The sequence below is a fragment of the Orycteropus afer genome, unplaced genomic scaffold, assembly GCF_000298275.1.
Source record: "Orycteropus afer afer isolate SDZICR_OR568_19922 unplaced genomic scaffold, OryAfe1.0 scaffold00350, whole genome shotgun sequence".
NCBI lineage: Eukaryota > Metazoa > Chordata > Mammalia > Tubulidentata > Orycteropodidae > Orycteropus > Orycteropus afer.
Window position 1 is genome coordinate 2,506,226 of NW_006921937.1, and position 7,548 is coordinate 2,513,773.

Sequence of the window (7,548 nt, forward strand, 5' to 3'; positions counted from 1 at the left end):
TGGGATACCAGAGGACCAACATTCAAACTGAGAAAATGCAGGTCAAACAGGAGTGCATAATTATGAGGGGCACAGGGGGAGGGTTGCAGGGTAGGGAGGGGAGGAGACTGGGTTAGAGTTGGACATGGCAGATGGGGAATGAAACTAAATGGAAGCGTGACGTTGAATGTAAAACAAGCTCTTAAAATAAAATTTTAAAAAAAATCATGGAAGTAAAATATTCCTGCCTTTTTGAGTAGGTTAGTTCCAAAACAATCATTAAAGTAGCATCTGTGATCTTATACACTCTCCACAGCGTGAACAATCTTTCTCTGTATGCTTTAAGGACTTTCCCAAAACAAAATAATAAATAAATAAAACCAGGAAGGGAATGTGTCAGGGTTGTATCCTTTCACCATACTTATTCAAACTGTATGCTGAGCAAATAATTCAAGAAGCTTGACTATATGAAGAAGAACATGGCATCAGGATTGGAGGAAGACTCATTAACAACCTGAGATATGGAGACGACACAACTATGCTTGGGGAAAGTCAGGATGACTTAAAGCACTTACTGATGAAGATTGAAAACTACAGTCTGCAGTATGGATTACACCTCAATATAAAGAAAACAAAAATCCTCACAACTGGACCAATAAACAGCATCAAGATAAATGAAGAAAAGATTAAAGTTGTCAAAGACTTCATATTATTTGGTTCTACAATCAACACCCATGGAAGCAGCAGTTAGGAAATCAGATGTCATATTGCACTGGGCAAATCTGCTTCAAAATACCTCTTTCAAGTGCTGAAGAGCAAAGATGTCTCCTTGAAGACTAAGTTGCACCTAACCCAACCCATGGTATTTTCAATTGCCTCATGCATGTAAGACAATGAATAAGGAAAACAGAAGAAGAGTTGACACTTTTGAGTTGTGGTGTTGGCAAAGAATGCTGAAAGTACCGTGGACTGCTAAAAGAACTAACAAATCTGTCCTGGAAGAAGTGCAGCTGGAATGCTCCTTGGAAGTAAGAATGGCCAGATTTTGTCTCACCTACTTTGGTCATGTTGTCAGAAGGGACCATTCCCTGGAGAAGGATGTCATGCTTGGTAAAGGGAAGGGTCAACAAAAGAGGGGAAGGCCCTCAAAGAGATGATTAACATGGTGGCTGCAGCGATGGGCTCAGGTAGAGTAGGGATCATGCGGCTGGCACAGGACCGGGCAGTGTATCATTCTGTGGTACATAAGGTTGCTATGAGTCAGAGATGACTCAATGACACATAACAACAACAAACAACAATATAATTTTTAAGTAGGATTTTTTTGAAAATTAAGGAATTATTTACATACAATAAAATTCACCCATTTGTGTGAATTTTAGTATCGGGTTGATGAATTTTAGTCATTCTGTAACCATGACCCAAAGGACAATATAGAACCGTTCCCTTGTACTGAAAATTTGCCTTTGAACTTTTTCCAATTGATATCCCCCATGCTGTTTCTATAGAATCAGATCAATGTTTTGCCTGAACTCAGCATGTTGTTGTTGTTGTTATGTGCTGTCGAGATGAACCAACTCATAGCAAACGACCCCTCCTTGGGTTTCCGAGGCAGTATCACTATGGGGCAATCTACTTCCATAGTGATACTGCCTCGGAAACTCAACGAGGGGTCACTATGAGTCAAGTCCGACTTGATGGCACATAACAACAACAACAGCATGCTAAGTTCAGGCAAAACATTGATCTGATTCTATAGAATTCCATATAAATGAAATCAGAAATTATGCCATCTATTTTACTTGACCTCTTCCACTTAAATCCAAATTCACTGCCCTCAAGTCAGCCCCAGCTCATAGCGACCCCTCCTTGGGTTTCCGAGGCAGTATCACTATGGAAGTAGATTGCCCAACCTTCCTTCTGAGTGGCTGGTGGGTTTGAACTGCCAGCCTTCTGGTTAGTAGTCAAATGCCTTAGGCACTACGGCACCAGAGCTCCCTCTTTCACTTAGCAAAATGTTTTTGAGACATTTTTATGTTGTTACATATATTAATATTTTGTACCTTTAAATTGCTGAGTAGCTTCCCATGGTAAAGATATGCCACACAGTACTTTTTCACATTTATTGTTTGATGGACATCTGGATTCCTTTCAGTTGTTGGCTATTGTGAACAGTGATTTTATGAATATTCCTTTACATGTCTTTATGAAGATGTAAGTATTAGTTTCTCTTGGATAATTACCTATCAGTGAAATTGCTGATTTGTATGATAGGTGTATGTTTATAAAATACTGCCATAATGTTTTCCAAAGTGGCTTACCATTGTACATTCATACCAGCAGTGTATGAGAGTCACCAACACTTTGTATTGTCAGTCTTTTTAATTTTAGTGTTTCTAGTGGGTGTATAAAACCATCTCACTATGGCTTTAATTTCTGTTTATTGGTGATATTTTTCCTAGTGACATCTTCACTAATTTAGACTAGAGATGTGGTGCACCTTTTCATGTACTTATTGTTTCCAGAGCAACTCCTGAGAGTAGCAAGAGAAAAATGACACACTATATAGAGGGGAACAACGGTCCTATTAAAGCCATATAATGAACAACAGAAGCCAGAAGAGTAAAACACATCTTTAAATGCTGAAGTGGGGGGGAGGGGGGGTGCGGTGGAGCAAATTGTAAAGCCAGGGCTCTGTATCCAGTGGGTTTTAAAACATTTACTACTCATGTTCTTGAAGACTAACTTTTCAATGCACTTGATGAAGTCAGGTCAACCAAGGTGGGGAAGTAAAATCTGCAGAAATTAAGAAGGTGGTGCTGCCTGTCATGGTGTTACTTGGGATTTCCTCTGGTGTTGACCATTCAAGGGACAGGCACAAAAATGCATCCAGCAATAGTTGCCAATCTCACTGCCTCAAGGTGCTCAGACAAGGTGCTTCTGCGTCTTTTGGAAAACATTTGACTTCGTTTTGGGACTTTTGATAATCAGCTTCACAATTTTCCAGAGAAAAAAGAAATTTCATAGCATTGGCCTGTTCCCTATGGATTTAGGACTAGCTTGCCAAGCTTGACGATCACATAAGCCAATTCTATGTTACAAATTTCATAATATCTGCATCTCCTTCTGGTTCTGTTACTCTGTTTGAACCTTGACCAATATAGGACTTTGTTATTATGCTGTCTTACAGATGGGGGAACTGAGGCAATGGAGAACTTAATTAATTTGTCCAGGTTTACATAGCTAGTTGAGTACATCTGTAGAAAGAGGCAATGGAGAAGCTCAATATCGTCAGTCAGAAAAAGGCCAGGAATTGACTGTGGAACAGACCATCAATTACTCATATGTAAGTTCAAGTTGAAGCTGAAGAAAATGGAAACAAGTCCATAAGACCCAAAATATACCCTTGATTATATCCCACCTGAATTTAGAGACTACCTGAAGAATAGATTTCACATATTGTACCTCAGTGATGGAAGACCAGACGAGTTGTGGGATAACATCAAGAATATCATACATGAAGAAAGCAAAAGGTCATTAGAAGGACAGAAAAGGAAGAAAAGACCAAAATAGATGTCAGAAGAGACACTGAAACTTGCTCTTTAGTGGAGAGTAGCTAAAGTGAATGAAAGAAATGAGATAAAATGTTGAACAGAAGATTTCAAAGGGTGGCTTGAGAAGACAAAGTAAACTATTATACTGAAATGTGCAGAGACCTGGAGCTAGAAAACCAAAAGGGAAGAACATGTCCAGCATTTCTCAAGCTGAAAGAACTGAAGAAAAAAACAATCAAGCCTCAAATTGCAATATTAAAAGATTCTATGAGCAAAATATTGAATGATACAGGAAACATCAAAAGAAGATGGAAGGTATGGTAGTTAAGTTGTGTGACATCTTGGCTGGGCCTGGTTTTGAGTGGTTGGGCAGCTAGATGTAATTTCCCCAGGTGAGATTGGTAATCAAATCCATGGTAGAATCTATTGTAAACAGCTGAGTAGCTGCCTTAGGGATGTGGTCTGCTTCCAGTATATAAGAAGACACATTGAGAAAGGTCTCTGAGCTTTTTGACACACTTGGACCCTGCATGTGGCTGAGTCTTCATTGAGCAGCCTGCCATGTTTCCTGCCAATCTTGGGACTGTCTCTGGACTTGAACTAGTGGCCTGCCATGTTGCTTAGTGATCTTGGGACCGTGCCATTTTATTTGTCAACTTGGGGTTTGTCAGCCTCAGCAGCTAGCAGCTGCCTGAGTGAAGAGACACCACCAGCTCCAGTTGGGTGGGAGCAAGAGTCAGAGCTGAAGCCCAAGGTCGAGGGGCTTCACACAATCCCTAGACTTGGCCCTTTGAACTCAGACTTCTAGCCTTCTAAACTGTAAGAGAATAAATCCCTGTTTGTTAAAGGCATCCATTGTGGTATTTTCTGTTAGAGTGGCACTAGAGAACCAAAACAGAAGGAATTTGCAATGTACCAAAAAGAATTGGTTGGCATTCAACCATTTTCAGCATGAATGGAATTGATCAACCACCAATAGTATTGAAAGATGAAGTCCAAACTGCACTGAAGGAATTAGTGAAAAGCAAGCCTCCAGGACTTGATAGAATACATGTTGAGATATTTTAACAAAAGATGCAGTGCTGGAGGTGTTTACTCACTTATGCCAAGAAATGTGGAAGACAGCTATCTAGCCAATCAACTGGAAGACATCCATATTTTTGCCCATTCCAAAGAAAAGTAATCCAACAGAATGTGAAAATTATTGAACAATTTCATTAATATCACACACAAGTATAATTTTGGTGAAGATAATTCAAAAACAGTTTCAATAGTATATTCAGAACTTCAAGCTGGCTTCAGGAGAGGATGTGGAACAAGGAATATCATTGCTGATGTCATATGGATCTTGGCTGAAAGCAAAGAATACCAGAAAAATGTTTGCCTGTGTTTTACTGACTGTGCAAAGGCATTCAACTATGTGAATGGATCATAACAAATTGTGGTTAATATTGCGAAGAATGGGAATTCCAGAACACTGAATTGGGCTCATGAGAAACTTGTACATAGACCAAGAGGCTGTTGTTCAAACAGAACAAAGGGATACTGCATGATTTACAGTCAGGAAGGGTGTGTGTCAGGATTGCATTCTTTCACCATACTTGTTCAATCTGTATGTTGAGCAAATAATCCAAGAAGCTGGACCATATGAAGAAGATGAAGCATCAGGATTGGAGGAAGACTCATTAATAACTTACGATATGCAGATGACATAACTTTGCTTGCTGAAAGTGAACAAGACTTGAATAAGATCATAGAATAAAGTCTTCAGTATGGATTACACCTCAACATAAAGAAAAAAATCCTCACAACTGGACCAATAAGCAACATCATGATAAATGGAGAAAAGATGGAGGTTGTCAGGGATATCAATTTACTTGAATCCACAATCAATGCCCATGGAAGCAGCAGTCAAAAAATCAAACATCATATTACATTGGGCAAATTGGCAGCAAAAAAAATCTCTTTAAAGTGTTAAGAAGCATATGTCACTTTGAGACTAAGATATGCCTAACCCAAGCCATGGTGTTTTCAATCACCTCCTATGCATGTGAAAGCTGGAGAATGAATAAAGATTGAAGAAGAACTGATACCTTTGAATTGTGGTGATGGTGAAGAATACTATAAACACCATAGATTGCCAGAAGAATGAACAGATCTGTGCTGGAAGAATTGCAGTTGGAATGCTCCTCAGAAGCAAGAATGGCCAGACTTCATCTCACCTACTTTAACCAAGTTCTCAGAAGGGAACAGGCCCTGGAGAAGGATATTGTGCTTGGTAAAGTGGAGGGTCAGAGAAAAAGGGGGAGACTCTCAAAGAGATGGATTGACACAGTGGCTGCAACAATGGGCTCAAGCACAGGAATGATTGTAAGGACGGTGCGGGTCTGGGCAGAGCTTTTTCTGGTGTACATAGGGTAGCTAAGAGTTGGAGCTGACTCAATAGCACCTAACAAAAACATACACAGCTAAACAGTAGAGTGAGAATTTAAACCTAACCATCCATATCCCAAATCCTGGGTCTTAGCCACTGTTGCCACAAAGTTACACAAATACACATTTCCTTGTTCCTTGTTGTTGTTATCGTGTGCCGTCAAGTGGATTCTGACTCACAGTGACCCTATATGACAGAGTAGAACTGCCCCATTGGGTTTCCTATGGAAGCAGATTGCCAGGTCTTCTCCTGAGGAGTGGCTGGTGAGTTCAAACAATTGACCTTGCAGTTAGCAGCTGAGCTCCTAACCATTGTGCAATAGGACTTCTAACTTGTTCCAAGTCCAGTGATTTGTCCCTCAAAACTACTTTGGTCATTATACATTGTTGTTGTTGTTATGTGCTGTCAAGTCGGACCCGAATCATAGTGACCCCTCCTGGGGTTTCCAAGGAAGTATCACTATGGAAGTAGATTGCCCAACCTTCCTTCCAAGGAGTGGCTGGTGGGTTTGAACCGCCAGCCTTCTGGTTAGCAGTCAAGTGCCTTAGGCACTATGCTACCAGAGCTCCTTCATTATATATTAGCAATAGTAAATGACCAAAGATCTGGAGTTGTTTTTTTCCTTATATAAATATTAGCCACTTTGTCATTACCCACTGATGAGTTCCTATTTGTGATTTATTATAGACAATAAACAATTACTCACTAACAGAAATATCACTGGTTTGTCTTCATTCAATTCATTTAGAAATAAGAGCAGCTAAACTAGTCATAAAGCTTGTGATTATTACAAATTTAGAAGTTTGTCCAAATATGCATATTCAATCTAAACATCAAACACAGAACTATCTTTATGAAGAAAGCAAATTCACACAATCACACAGTAAGGTTTTGTTACATTTATTTTGCCAATGTCAATCACTGGTTAAATTGAGATAATGCATGAATATTAAATAATAAAATATCTTTAACTTTCTAAATAGATATTTAAATTTTACAATCTTTAATTGAAAATAAGGAACCAGCCAACACTTTAATGAATAAGGCCTAAAGTACAAAATATAACTTGACTGAATTAAACAAGTGGAAATTATGTTGTGAATTTAGGTAGCTATCATTCCCTGGGGCATTCTAATTGTCTTTTCTCTGTGGATGTTACAAAAAAATTTTTTCAAAATGAAGGAACAATAAGGTTTTAGATGATTCTTTTTTTTTTTTTTTAATTTTTTTATTGTGATTTGGGTGAAGATTTACAGAGCAAATTCACTCTCGATACAGCAGTTCACATATACTTTGTCTCTTGTCATTGACCACAGTTTACCACAATGCAACAGCTCCCCTCCAACTTCCTTCCCATAGTACCACTTCCCAGTGTCCATCCCTCCATACTCTCCTGCCCCCTGAGCTGTCTTCCTGCGTATCAGCAGCCCTTCCTCCTCCCATGACTGTTCTCTCGAGGGCGTGTGTCTACTTGAGGTAAATATTCAACCCACATGCCTGTGCTTTGTTTGGCTGGAAACCACAGGTGTGGGTTCAATTCCAGACCTGCAGGGTAGCTAGGGGCCATAGTCTCAGTGGTTC